We start from the raw sequence: 12,743 nt of genomic DNA on the forward strand, positions 1-12,743 counted from the left end.
TTATTGAACAACTTCCGTTGTATAATTAAATCGTGTTCTAGAATTTATAGTACTTTCAATTCTTTTAATAAACACATTTTAACGAAGGATAGTTCGTATTTTGTCTCTAGTACAGAACCAATGATTTTTGATAACTCTTATTTTGTAGAACACTCATACTCCTCGAAAGCTGAGGAAATAGAGTTTCTCAATGTGAATAACATCGATGAAAGTGATTCAGATGTTTCAGTTATTGATGATGATTTCAATGAAGCAGATTTCGGTATCCCACCACAATCTCCATTCAATAACACAGGCCTGCAAGGTTTTGTTCTTTTGCAACTGAGGGTCATTTCCGAAGTAATTTTTGGCGTAGAATTAGAATCCGTCGTCAGACCTGCTTCATCACGTCAGGTTTTTGAGTAATCGTCCCCTAAAGGTCGAAAAAACACATTTTTTGGCCATATTCAAGGCTTGATTACATCGTGAGTTTATATTCTTTTCAAAAACGGTTTACGGCATCTTAAAGAAGCACTCTTACCCTTCAAAACCCATTTTTCAAATTTAAAATATCATTTATTTTCATCAAGATATCATCAATTGAAGTTTGCCATTTTTGAGGTTTCACCATGAGCTTAAAAGTTCGGCCAATTTTCCTGGAAGAATACGATATATTTCTTAGTTTTTTTTTTATAATGATTCTAGAATCATTATCTAGATGAAAAAAAATGATATCTTAAATGATTTTTTTATAATGATTCTTTGACTCTTTCTCTTCTAGATCCTCTCATCCTTCATCCAGAGTTCATGTGGGAGTGCTTAACAGATGCCGTAATAAAATGCACTGCCAAAATTTGTAATTTATATATCAAGAAAATATGTTGATCATATTTTGCATGAAACAAATGAATTTTTAGAAAATATATTAAATCTCTTGAAAAAAAAAATTATTTGAAATGAACAATGCTGATTCTGATAATGTTGTCGATAAAACATTTAACGATTTTTCAAACTCCTTAAATATTGCTTCAACTAAATCAAAAAGATTAACAATTTTCAGAAAATTAGGAACCTACATTGATTCAGTAAGTATTCACATTGGTGAATGAAAAGAATATAAAAATGTGATTGGGATTTAAGCTTTAGTACACGTACGAGGGGGGGGTCAATAAGTCTTTACAAAAAGAAGGAAAAAAAAGTTTTGTGTATGTAATTTTTTTTTATTTTTCAACATAATCTCCTCGAAAGTCAATACATTTTATTAAACAGCCTTCCAGTCTTTTTAAGCCATCAGAAAAATATGATTTCTGGAAACCTTCAAAATAGTCATTTGTTTCAGCGATGACTTCTTCATTCGACGTGAATTGTTGTCCGGCAAGTCATTTTTGAGGTTAGGAAATAAGATAAAGTCACTGGGAGCCAATTCAGGCGAACATGGTGGATGGTCAATTAATTCGAACTTTAAATCGTTAATTTTTGCCATCGAAACTGCACATGTGTGAACTCGAGCATTGTCTTGAAGAAAGAGGCATTTTTTTTTGTTCAAGTGAGGACGTTTTTCTCTGATTTTTTCTTTCAGCTAACCTAATAATGACGCATAATATTGTCCAGTGATCATCTGGCCCTTTTCCAAGTAGTCGATGTAGATGATTCCATACGCATCCCAGAAAACCGTGGCCATAATCTTACCAGCTGACATTACTGTCTTTGCCTTCTTTGGGGCTGGTTCTCCTCCGGTAATCCATTGTTTGGACTGTTCTTTGGTTTCAGGGGTGTAGTGGTGTACCCATGTTTCGTCTACAGTTACGAGTAGAAGCCAAAAGTTTTCCGGATTACGACGTATGCGTGCCAAAAGAGCCTGAGAAGTGACCACACGGGTTCGTTTGTTTTCAACAGCAAACGCGGCACCCATCTTGCTGTTATTTTTTTCATCCCCAATTTTTCTTGCAAAATTGAAATTATTGTACCCTTTGATACCCCTGTGGCCTCAACTAATTCTCGCAATTTTAATCTTCTATCACTTAACACCGTATCGTGGATTTTATTGACCATTTTGGGCGTACTCATTTCTACGGGGCGTCCTGAACGAAGTTCATCTTTTGTTCTCGTACGGCCACGTTTAAATTCTTTTACCTAGTTATAAACAGTCTTAAACACAGGGGCAGACTTGCCATGAACGGCGTTCAACTCAACTGTGATTTCTTTTGGTGTAAGGCCTTTCAAATAAAAATGTTTTATCACCGCTCGAAACTCTGTTTTTTCCATTTTTCAAATAAATCAATACCTTTTTGTTCAACCAACGCTCACAAAAAAACGACTTAATGAATCAAGCTGAAACTTTGTACGATATCTAGTTAGTAGTATTGCTTGCCAAAAACATCATAATTTAAGCGTGACGAGCGCCATCTATTGGATTTTGTAAAGACTTATTAACCCCCCCTCGTACCACTCAATTTACAATTTATTCCCCTGCATAACGTTTTAAGAAAATTTCTTGAACTACCTGTGTTATATGACGAAACACTAAAATATATGAACAGTCTAAAGTCAAATAATAAAATTATTAGTAATCTAATACAAGCAGATCGTTGCAAAGAACGCATTCCAGCTTTCAGTAATAGAACGGTATTCTCACTAATTATGCATTATGATGATTACGTCAATAATAATCCATTAGGGATACATAGAGGTATTTCGAAAACAGGTACAGTATACGTAAGCATATTAACGTTGCCAGTGCAGTATCAAGTAAAAATTGAAAATATATTCTTACTTACTCTATTTAATACAACTGATAGGAAGATTTTGAAAAATCCTACTATATTAGCGAAAGTAATAAACGAAATAAACTTTTTATGCAAACAAGGAATCAAAATAAAATGGCCTAGTGATTTAGTACATATTTATTTTGAATTAGCATTGTTCGTTGGGGATAATTTGGCACTCCATTCCATTTTAGGTTTGCTTTAAAGCGAATGTATTTTGTCATTACTGTCACATCACACAATCTGAGAAAAAGTTAGTTTCCTTAGAAAATTAATGTACGCTTGGAACTGTACAAAATTATGATGAACAATTACAATTAAAAAATTCAAAAATCACTGGCATTCAAGAAGAATGTGTTTTGCATAAAATTTCGAATTTTCACATGAAAAGTAACATCGCGGTCGATCCTATACACGATTTACTAGAAGGAATATGTATATACGACATGGGCTATTATTATAAATCATTTTATTTACGTTGAAAAATATTTTTAATTGGAAATTCTGAATGATTGGTTAAATGGTTTTAATTTTGGCCCAGGATACAACAGTAATAAACCTCCTATGATTAATGAAAAATCAATAAAGAATGGTTGCATAATTTTAACATCTTCGTAAATGTTATATTTTGTCCAAAATTTAATTTAATAATCGGTGATTTAATTCCTTCACGAAATGAACAATGGGAAATGTACTTGACCCTGAAGGAATGAATAAATATTGTATTCAACGATAATCTTCATCTGCATACTTATAAGTTATTGGAGTCAACAGTATATGAATATTTGACCGTGTGTAAAAACTTTGAATATGAAATAAAATCGAAACATCATTTACTTGTTCACTATGCACAAAATATGAAATTGTTTGGCCCTTTGAGTAAAATAAGTTGTTTACGGTTTGAATGTAAGAATAAAGAGGGAAAAAAATGTGTCTCGACATACAACAAATCGCATAAATATAAATAACACTATTGCGATTAGACATCAGTTACACTTAAGTTGTAGATTTCTTACTATATAAGTTAGTCAATCTATATTTTCATCAAAAAAGCAAAAAAAAAATTATTACCGACTTGGACAATTATAATGAATTCTCTCATTTAATAAATGAACGTAATATAGTGAGTGTTCAACCAGTAAAATATTATGATAAACTAATTACAAAAAATATTATCACACTACAATTTTCTTCGTCTGAATTTATTTTTAATATAGCACATGAAATAATTTTTAATAATTATGAATATATTTTTATAGTCAAAAAATTAAATAATAACTTTTATGATGAGAAGTTATAATCTTATAAATTGGGTAATTTAAATGATTTTATTTGGAATAGAATAGATGGTGAAGATATTCAGTTCAGTAAAATTGTTAATATAGTGCAGTTACCCAATGGTCACACTGAGAAAAAATTTGATTTAAACAAATATATTTTGTCAAAATCAATTTGTTTGATTCAAACAAACATTTATTAAAATCTAACATGATATGTTTTAATCAAGGACATATATTTTTAAATGTAACAAATAATATAGTAGAATTTTAATTTGTTTATTTCAAATAAATATTTTATAAAGTTAATCAAATTATTTTAAAAACTAAAGAATAGTTTCCTTAATATTACCAAACCAATTTCTTTAAAAATACCAAACTACTTTAAGAACATATTTTGGTAAATCTAATATATTATTTAATTGAATTAATAAAATATTAAACACACCTTCAATCAAATATTTGTTTGAATTAACAATATCTAACTTCAAAATTAATATATATTTAGAGTAGTCAAGGCTATAAGGGTTCTAAGCCATTTTTACCATGTGAGTATACATTCCTTCCTTACCAGCAGTCGGTAACATGATCAATCCTGCATTACCGACCACTGAAATGTTTTATCGGCCGATTTTTTATCGACGGTTTGTATTGTAGCCGACCGTGCATGTGCATGTGTGTGTGTATGCTCGGCCGGTCGGTAGTTATCGACGTGGATGATGCCCCCCGCGGGTCCCATGACCCCCCCCCCCCCCCCGATAATCGATCGATAATGTGTTAGATTGATGAAACAAAAAAAAAAGATATATGATTAATGGGGTATATTATCGACGGTGGCGTACAGGCATGACGCCCAGTCGGTATATCTCATGGAATGAGGTGGGGGATAAGGTTTATTATTTGATAAAAAAAGTATACATGTTTATTATATTATAATACTTATACAAGTTTTGTATTGTTACCGCTTATTGGATTATACTTAACTATACGATCGTGTAAAATTAAACAATATGCAGCTGTTTCCGCAGGTATATCATTTTTTGTTTGAAACTCTAGACGTACATCTACAGCAGCTTGTTTCAATGATTCATTTTGCTTAGAACAATCTATTACTATTAGAGGTGCATCCGTAATAAATTGTTTTCTATTCAAAAGTGGATTATACATACAGTCTCTGTTGTAATAGTTCACTTGACAATTAGCATACATGTCATATAACATAGAATATTGATTATTACTTATATCAAGATTTAAATTTCCATACGGATATTGCAGAGAATTGAGAAAAAGTTTAACATTGGTTACACTGCAATGATCAAATCTGCTGGGATTTTTAGTTTGATCAGATTTGCGTTTTGTTTGAAAACCTAATATAATATATCTTGGTTTTTCTAATTGATTGAATGTTTTTACTGTCCAAAGATGTTTTGACGTTTGTGGTAATGCTGTATACTCATAAAGTTCACACGATCGAAAACTCATAGAAATAGGAATATCTTTTTGAATGAAATTGAATAACTGTATTTTACACTTATCTGACGTAAATACATAAGGCATCAACCATTCGATTCGTATGAGTTCTATTTTAAAAGGTTCATACTGCTCAGTATCATCAATTCTCATCAAGTTTTGTATGACTGCGTTTAAATTATCTCTTGATCGGGTAAGAATAAGTTCATGCTTTACATTCACAACAATTTTGTGATAGTCTTCAGCGAATCCTGAAATCATGGAAAGTGGTATCGACACATCAAAGTAACCATTGTTGTCAGCTATTGTCTTAGTTTCTTCAATATCAAGCCATCCGGCATTTTTGAGGAATGTACTTTGATTTTGATTCAATAAAATTAAATCTTTCATAGTACTCGTCAATCCAATATTTTTACATCTATCTATCTCAATGGCATTAATTTCATAGCGGATATCTTCGAATAAATGGCATATAGCATTGTTTACGAACTTTGTCCCAGTAACAGCATTACCATCACGTCTTCTTATTTTTCCTACAATGTATAGAGAACTTTTCGATGATAAGAGACATAAATCTTGATGTTGTATTAATATATGAATTTCATCGCTATTGTTGAATGTTTGTGAATTGTAAGGTTGATGTGCATGAACTTCATAATGAGCTATAGATTCATCAAAGATGATAGGTGCTTGCACACTAAGTATTTCTTCCATCTTTGAAATGACAACAGCATACAAATATACACGTTAATTTTTTAAACTGTTGGCGTTTCTTTTTCTTCTTTTTGTTGCGACGTCTCGAACAATCTTCAACCCGAAACTTTTCAGGAACTGAATGTTTCGACGTGTTAAACCTCTGACTATCCGTCGATGACTGACTTTTTGAGCGCATAACGGTGTTGTTATATAGCCACTCCCTACTTTAGCATTATAAACTATTCCTATTATACTCTCTTTATATGTAAACGAATCGTGATTACTTCTCCACGAAAGTTTATTAAATTACCGTCTTGGTCAATTAGTCGTAGCTGTAAATGATCAATAACTCTGACAGTTAGAGGTAAATATATAATCTGTTTAGGAACTTCAATGATCTTATATCCTGGTGGTACAGCTGGAAAGAATTCATGAATGATATGACGTCTATTTTGATTAATATAAGCTCCAGATGTTATATTACATTCAACGCGTAGAGCGTTTACTTTGAGAATGGTTACAGGCATGTCGGAGACATTATTTATATTGGTTGGCAACAATCGTTTAGTGAAACCTAATAAACGTCCTATAGAGTTAGTTGGTCGAAAATCGACAAGTTCATTGCAAATTATTGCACTACATAAAGTATTGTTATTAGGTTTTATTTCAATTTTTATATCTATTGACTTTAACTTTTCTTTCAAATATCGATCTATGTTACCGATTTCATAACTACCTGTAGATAGTTCAATTTTAATATCGCCAACTTTGAATTTATTGTGTCCGACGTCAATATTTGGTATCGAATTAAATGTAAGTAATTCTACCAAACCAAGAGTATAAGTTTTATCCTTATCCAGTTCTATAGGTGGAAAATAGTATGTTTCTAATACAGATGATGTACCAGATAAACTGAGGGTCAATGATTTAACCATGTCGAGTGATTGTACACAACTGAATTCTTTATTCGCAATTCTTACTATTTATACAAATGATAATTCTCATGATGTTCTAACAAATTACATAAATATTTTAAACATAAATGGCCACAGGTGTAAGTATTATAATTTTGATATTTGTTATAATTGTACTTGATTTGATCAACTTTGAAATATTTCAAGAGGTCTAGAGATAGACGTAAATCACCAAAACTATCAAAATAGAAGACATTTTTACCATTTTTTCGGTATGCCACCCAATGTGTACCTGGTCCAGAATTATCATCAAGGTTTACAACTACACACTCGTTGACGCGTGGTCGCGTGGGTAGAGAGTTCCTCATAAAAACACCACGAAAGTTTGGAATTCGTAATTCATGAGCATACTTTTTTGTATCGTAATCTGTTAAAGGACGATGTGGCAGTTTTAAATCAAAGTTTTTTTTTTTTAAATGTCTTTATAATTTTTTTTTCTTAATAACTTTATTTTTAGGCTTCTTGACTTTACTATTTGTACTGAAGGCTAAACCAAAACCTTTTTGATATGGCCTCAAATATAAACCTTTACCAAGAGCTAAAGCTTCAACACGTTTGTTATGCCTCGACTGTTCTTCTAATTGTTTTTTTAAAGATCCAAGTGCGCTAAGTCCCGCGAAAACAGGAACGAGTGCCGGTAGGAAACCTCCAACTTTAGGGATTGGAAGTATTCTTGGTAAATTAATATTTTTCTTTCCACCAAAATTTTTTATGGTTTTTCGTGCTGCGTTTAAAGCACTCTTAATAACAATTTTCGAATCATTGCTAGGAGTTATACATTTTTTTGTCATGCTGAGAAGTTTTTTCATTGTTAAAGTCTTTCTTTTTTTAGAATTTTTTTTCGACGAAGTCTTCCTTTTCTTAGAACGCTTCTTGCTAAGTCCCATTCCGAACATTGATTTTGCTTTCATGATGTTTGTAACGGCATATGCTGCAGCTCTTTCACTTAAGTTAGCGTCAGAACTATGTACACGTTGCCAAGCTTTTTCAGCCAATACTTTGTCTGCAATGTTTCGTGCTTGAATATCCTTATTTTTGAGTAAGCAATGTCGTGATCTTTACATGCAGCGTCCAGAGGATTAATGCCAGGATCTCCTCGATTTAATCGCTTATATAGTTTTGTACCAGGTCCGCAATATTGATAACCAGGTATGTGAGCCTCAATGGGTAGATTATTTATCAAGTTATTTACTAAACTTCTACCAGTCTTCCTTTTCTTTTTTTCTCTCGTGGGCGATCATAGTCGAGTGATTAGTAGTGAATGCGTAAAAAACTTAAAAATACACTCTTTTATAGCATCGATTATCAGTTGTGATTCAGAGTTTAGAGTGAAATGGATGTAGAGGAACAGTCTCTCAAGCTTCCTGTGATAAATTTTGACGCGTTGACAGACAAAAGTGAAAAGAAAAGTAAAAGACATGGGGATCTATTGCCCGACAGCATACGTGCAGTATGCTGTGGTGCATCTAATTGTGGTAAGACGAATGCGCTTTTAGCTCTTCTAACCCATCCTAATGGTTTAAAGTTTGAAAATATTTACCTATATTCTAAGTCGCTTAATCTCGGAACCGATCGCGATAGCTACGGGGGATGAGGTGATCAAGAGGGTAAAGTCAATAATAAAACCATAATTAATAAAGACTTGAGTTTATTAGATCAACTATTCCGTAGGTCAGTCCAGTGGTCAATCCCTCGCGATGGTCTGCCTGCTCTAAGTTGATAGGGACACGAATGGCGTACCGCGACGCAACGTCGACTTGGGCGAGCAATCGTTGATACGAGCGGTCTCGATGGATTACGAACGCGCGGTTATGCAATATTCAAATTATTTACTTCGCGTACTAGCTCAGGAAGGTCAGGCTATTCAATCGACATTACTAACACCTCAAAGCAATAATCTTATAGTGAAAGACAAGAGCTAATAATGCGCACATAGAACACGTCGGTTGAACGAAGGTCAGATACGACTCGCGCAATATCCGATCGGCTTCACACTAAGGAATTCGTCAACGTGCGTATGCGACTTGTCGCCCGCGCGAAGGTCGTTCGGCAATCAACGGGTAATTACAAAGGGCATCCACGAGAACTAGCGTGCACGGGTGAATCGGCCGGTCACGTAAAGGTCAAGCTTTATCTAATCGGTCGGCAACTTATGCGGGAAATCGTTCCAATAAATCGGCAATAATTGTGCGGACGCGGACAATTACTTCACTCACAAACGGAATAAGGCTCGTTTTTAATCGGCAACTCGTTAAAGTTAGGCGAAGGTTTCGCGGCACATAGACGCGCGCACGTGAAAAATTCGCCTTCGGACATTAAACGGCAACGGCGCGACAACGAACTTTGCTCGAAAGGTCGGTGACGAAAATGTGCGCAAGTAGATCGGTCTGGCGCGCGAAGGTCGTACGGCACTCCCGAAAACACGGACGTTTAAGCGATCGCGCGAAGGTCATACGGCACTCCCAATAACGCGATTAAACAAAAGATGAGCGTACTTACTCGGGTGCCTTTTCGATATGAACGCGACTGCGGCTGCCGCGGCTAACACCGCTGTAGCTACCGCTACTGTAGTTGCTGTCGCTCCTGCCGTTGCTGCTGTTGCTACTGCTGCTAGGCTATTGCTGCTATCTGTTGCTGTTCACTCTACTGCGGCTACTGTTGTTTGCTGCTGCTGCTTCTCGTTTGCTTTCTGCTGCTTCTCGCTTGTTTGCTCTGTTGCTGCTCACTCTGTTGCTGCTCACTCTGCTGCTGCTGCTCACTCGCAGGTTTAGGCCTGGTTCGCTCCAGAGTCTAGCGGTACGTTTGGTTGGCATCAGGGCTGAACGAGTACTGGCGCGGCGTTTTTCGGCGACGCGCCGCTTCTCCTTGCTTACCTCTCCTTAACGGTTATGCGATTGGTCGGTTTGTTGCTAAGACGGATATTAGCGCCGTCTATATCGGTATTTCTTGCCCGTGTAATTTCGTCATTGGTCGAGTCTTGGCGTCTAATTTCCCTACTGGTTGCGAAGACAGCGTCGGTTTTACTCCATTTGTCTAGCTACCCCTAAGCTGATAACGATTGGTTAGTCCGTTAGCGTCGCTTGCCTATCCTTGTCTATCTGCTTCTCGTTGGCCTTGCCGGTTCCCCTCACTCGCGTCCGATCGGTCTCGTATTGGTTGTCTCGCTCGCTCTCGTATCGGTTGTCTCGCTCGCTCTCACACGCTCGGTTGCCCCTACTTCGGTCTAGCCAGGTCTGCCTTAGTTAACGGGGGCTTGCGATCAGCTGATTACAGCTGGAATCTTTAAGGGCTTCCAGCTTCCCGGGGGAGTGTCGGACCGGGTCGTGAGTGTGCGAGGGGTTGTACGCGGGCGTAAGGGTCGTGCGCATCGGTCGGGAAAACTTCGGGGGATCATAAGTCGCGAGATCTGGACATGCGTGGGCGGGTATATGCGGCAATAGCCGTTTGGCCGCACGTTTCTAGCAGGAGCGGCGCTAGCATAAGGTAGCATAGATTTCTGTGATGACGCGTCATCACACTCTTAATAAAGTTTTTGTACAATGCTGTGTTTGTAATTCAGTTATTTTTATGCAGACTACAAATTCATATTTCAAAGGCAAGTATTTTGATATTAAGACACTGGTAAATCTAATATAAGACATTTATTTACATTATGACTAATTCTTTTAATTTTTCTTGATTAGAATTTTTTAATTAATGTTCTTCATTGAACAAAACTAAACCTACTTCATGCTGTCTTGATTTCTAATATACGTGCATGTAATTTGAATGCTTCATAACTAATTATAAGGAGTATTGGATTGGTACATCGTCAATTATAGGTTTTCATAAATCCAGTCAATTTTTTTGTCTATATCGGCTTTGCTGGCATCATCCAGAGGTTTAACATGATTTTCTAGCTATTTAAAAATTTTATTGTACCAATTTTTAACTAAGAAACTTGGTGCTACAATAATTGCTTTATTTGTCAATGGCTTAGCTTCTGGACCTCGCTTTAGTAATGTCCACAACAAAGTTAGACACTGCAAAGTTTTACCCAAACTCATTTCATCAACCATGATACATTCAATTACATTATCTATTTTTTTTCCATAGTGACACATTCTTACATGAATTTGATACCTCTTTGATGAGGTCTTAAAATATTGCACAAAAGTGGATAATCAACCACTATATGAACAAGTTTTTTTGTTCTATAAAGAATAAAATCATTTTAAATTGTATCATAGAGGTAAATGTTTCAGTTTAACGAGCATTCAAAACAATGCATATTACTTAACTTGTCAATTTTTAAGCTTATTTTTGGAGATGTATACTATTAATAATTAACAAATTCTATTAATATTTCTATTAATTTAAAAAAATAAAAATACAATATCTATTTAAATTTATATTTTCGGGTTAAGTTTTCGATTACCTTGAATTTTAAATTTATGATTGTGATATACCAACATGTGAAATGTGGAACGTGGAACAAAGTTGGATCGTATTTATTTTTATTATTTCTTGTTTATCGAACAAAACGTACTATCTGACGCAATCATAAGAGAAGCAGAAGTAGTTTTACATTTAATAGTTTTCTCTATTGAAATTTAAATCGATCAATAGGTAAATATACTGTTCCTCCTCTATTTTCTTTACACGTCTATCAGTTATATATTAATATTATTTTAAGTATCTTATTTGTTAGGGTTACATTTTTAAAAAATAATAAAAAGGTTATATATTTCATCAAATTATATATTTTATTATTCTTTTACGTTAGTTAAAGCAGTTAGAAGTTAAGCAATATCTTTACAATTTTTTTCAAATTGCACTTTTTTTCTGGCTCTCGTTCCTCGAGGTTGCCAATCTATAATATTTGTTAATGTCAGTACAATACAGTATATACTTATTGCTATAAATTGATATTATATGTTATATATATTATTTAAATTTAAATACCAGTTTTTAATTTTTGAACTTTCATATTGGTCGATGTCATGACTTGATTTTTTATTTGTTCTTTGTTTGTTGGAGTATTATCTATAATAAAATTATGACGTATATAAAAAAAAATGTTAACATTTTGTAAATATTATATTTATATACATTATATAGTATTAATTATTATTATTATTTTATTACTAACTTTATTTCTCTTCAGACGAATGTACTTCATTCGAACATTCGTCTGCCAATGCCTTGATGAATACTTTTATTTTATTGTTATTTTTAATGTCTTCATTGCGCCTCTTTACTCTTTTATCAGCTCGTTTCCCTCCTGTGATAAAAAAAAAAGAAAATAGTATAATTTTTACAGAACTTACTATAATTTTATATATATATATTATTATTTATACTGTAACGGGGTGGATACCGTTTAATTAATTTATTTGCGCAATCGTACTGAAGGGCGTCACTGATCGGGTGTCAGTCAACCAACTATTTGCTACCGTGAAATAAATACGTCGGCAATCTTGTTAGTATCACAAGCGAGAACTCTTTATTACTTCTGAATATTACACTACATTCGGCCCACGTGTTTATGTTTACATCTCGCGCGCACGACAACAACATGCAGTATCGGATCGCTCGCCGCT

General features: G+C 34.3%; 1 protein-coding gene across 4 annotated transcripts in view; it reads right to left on the reverse strand.

Moving 5' to 3' along the window:
• Positions 1-12,743, reverse strand: part of LOC131673677 (somatostatin receptor type 2-like) — a 115,215-nt gene that overhangs the window by 19,375 nt on the left and 83,097 nt on the right. Inside the window, exons 2-3 of one of the 4 annotated variants that reach the window (XM_058951866.1) lie at positions 12,293-12,424; positions 12,106-12,186 (exon numbers count right to left, since the gene is read on the reverse strand). The exons of the other annotated variants lie outside the window; for them this stretch is intronic. The gene's annotated coding sequence lies outside the window, so the exon portion shown is untranslated. The remainder of the gene's footprint in view (positions 1-12,105; positions 12,187-12,292; positions 12,425-12,743) is intronic. 4 annotated transcript variants of the gene reach the window in all.

Source organism: Phymastichus coffea, unplaced genomic scaffold, assembly GCF_024137745.1.
Source record: "Phymastichus coffea isolate CEN01 unplaced genomic scaffold, Cenicafe_Pcof_1.1 PCOF00014, whole genome shotgun sequence".
NCBI lineage: Eukaryota > Metazoa > Arthropoda > Insecta > Hymenoptera > Eulophidae > Phymastichus > Phymastichus coffea.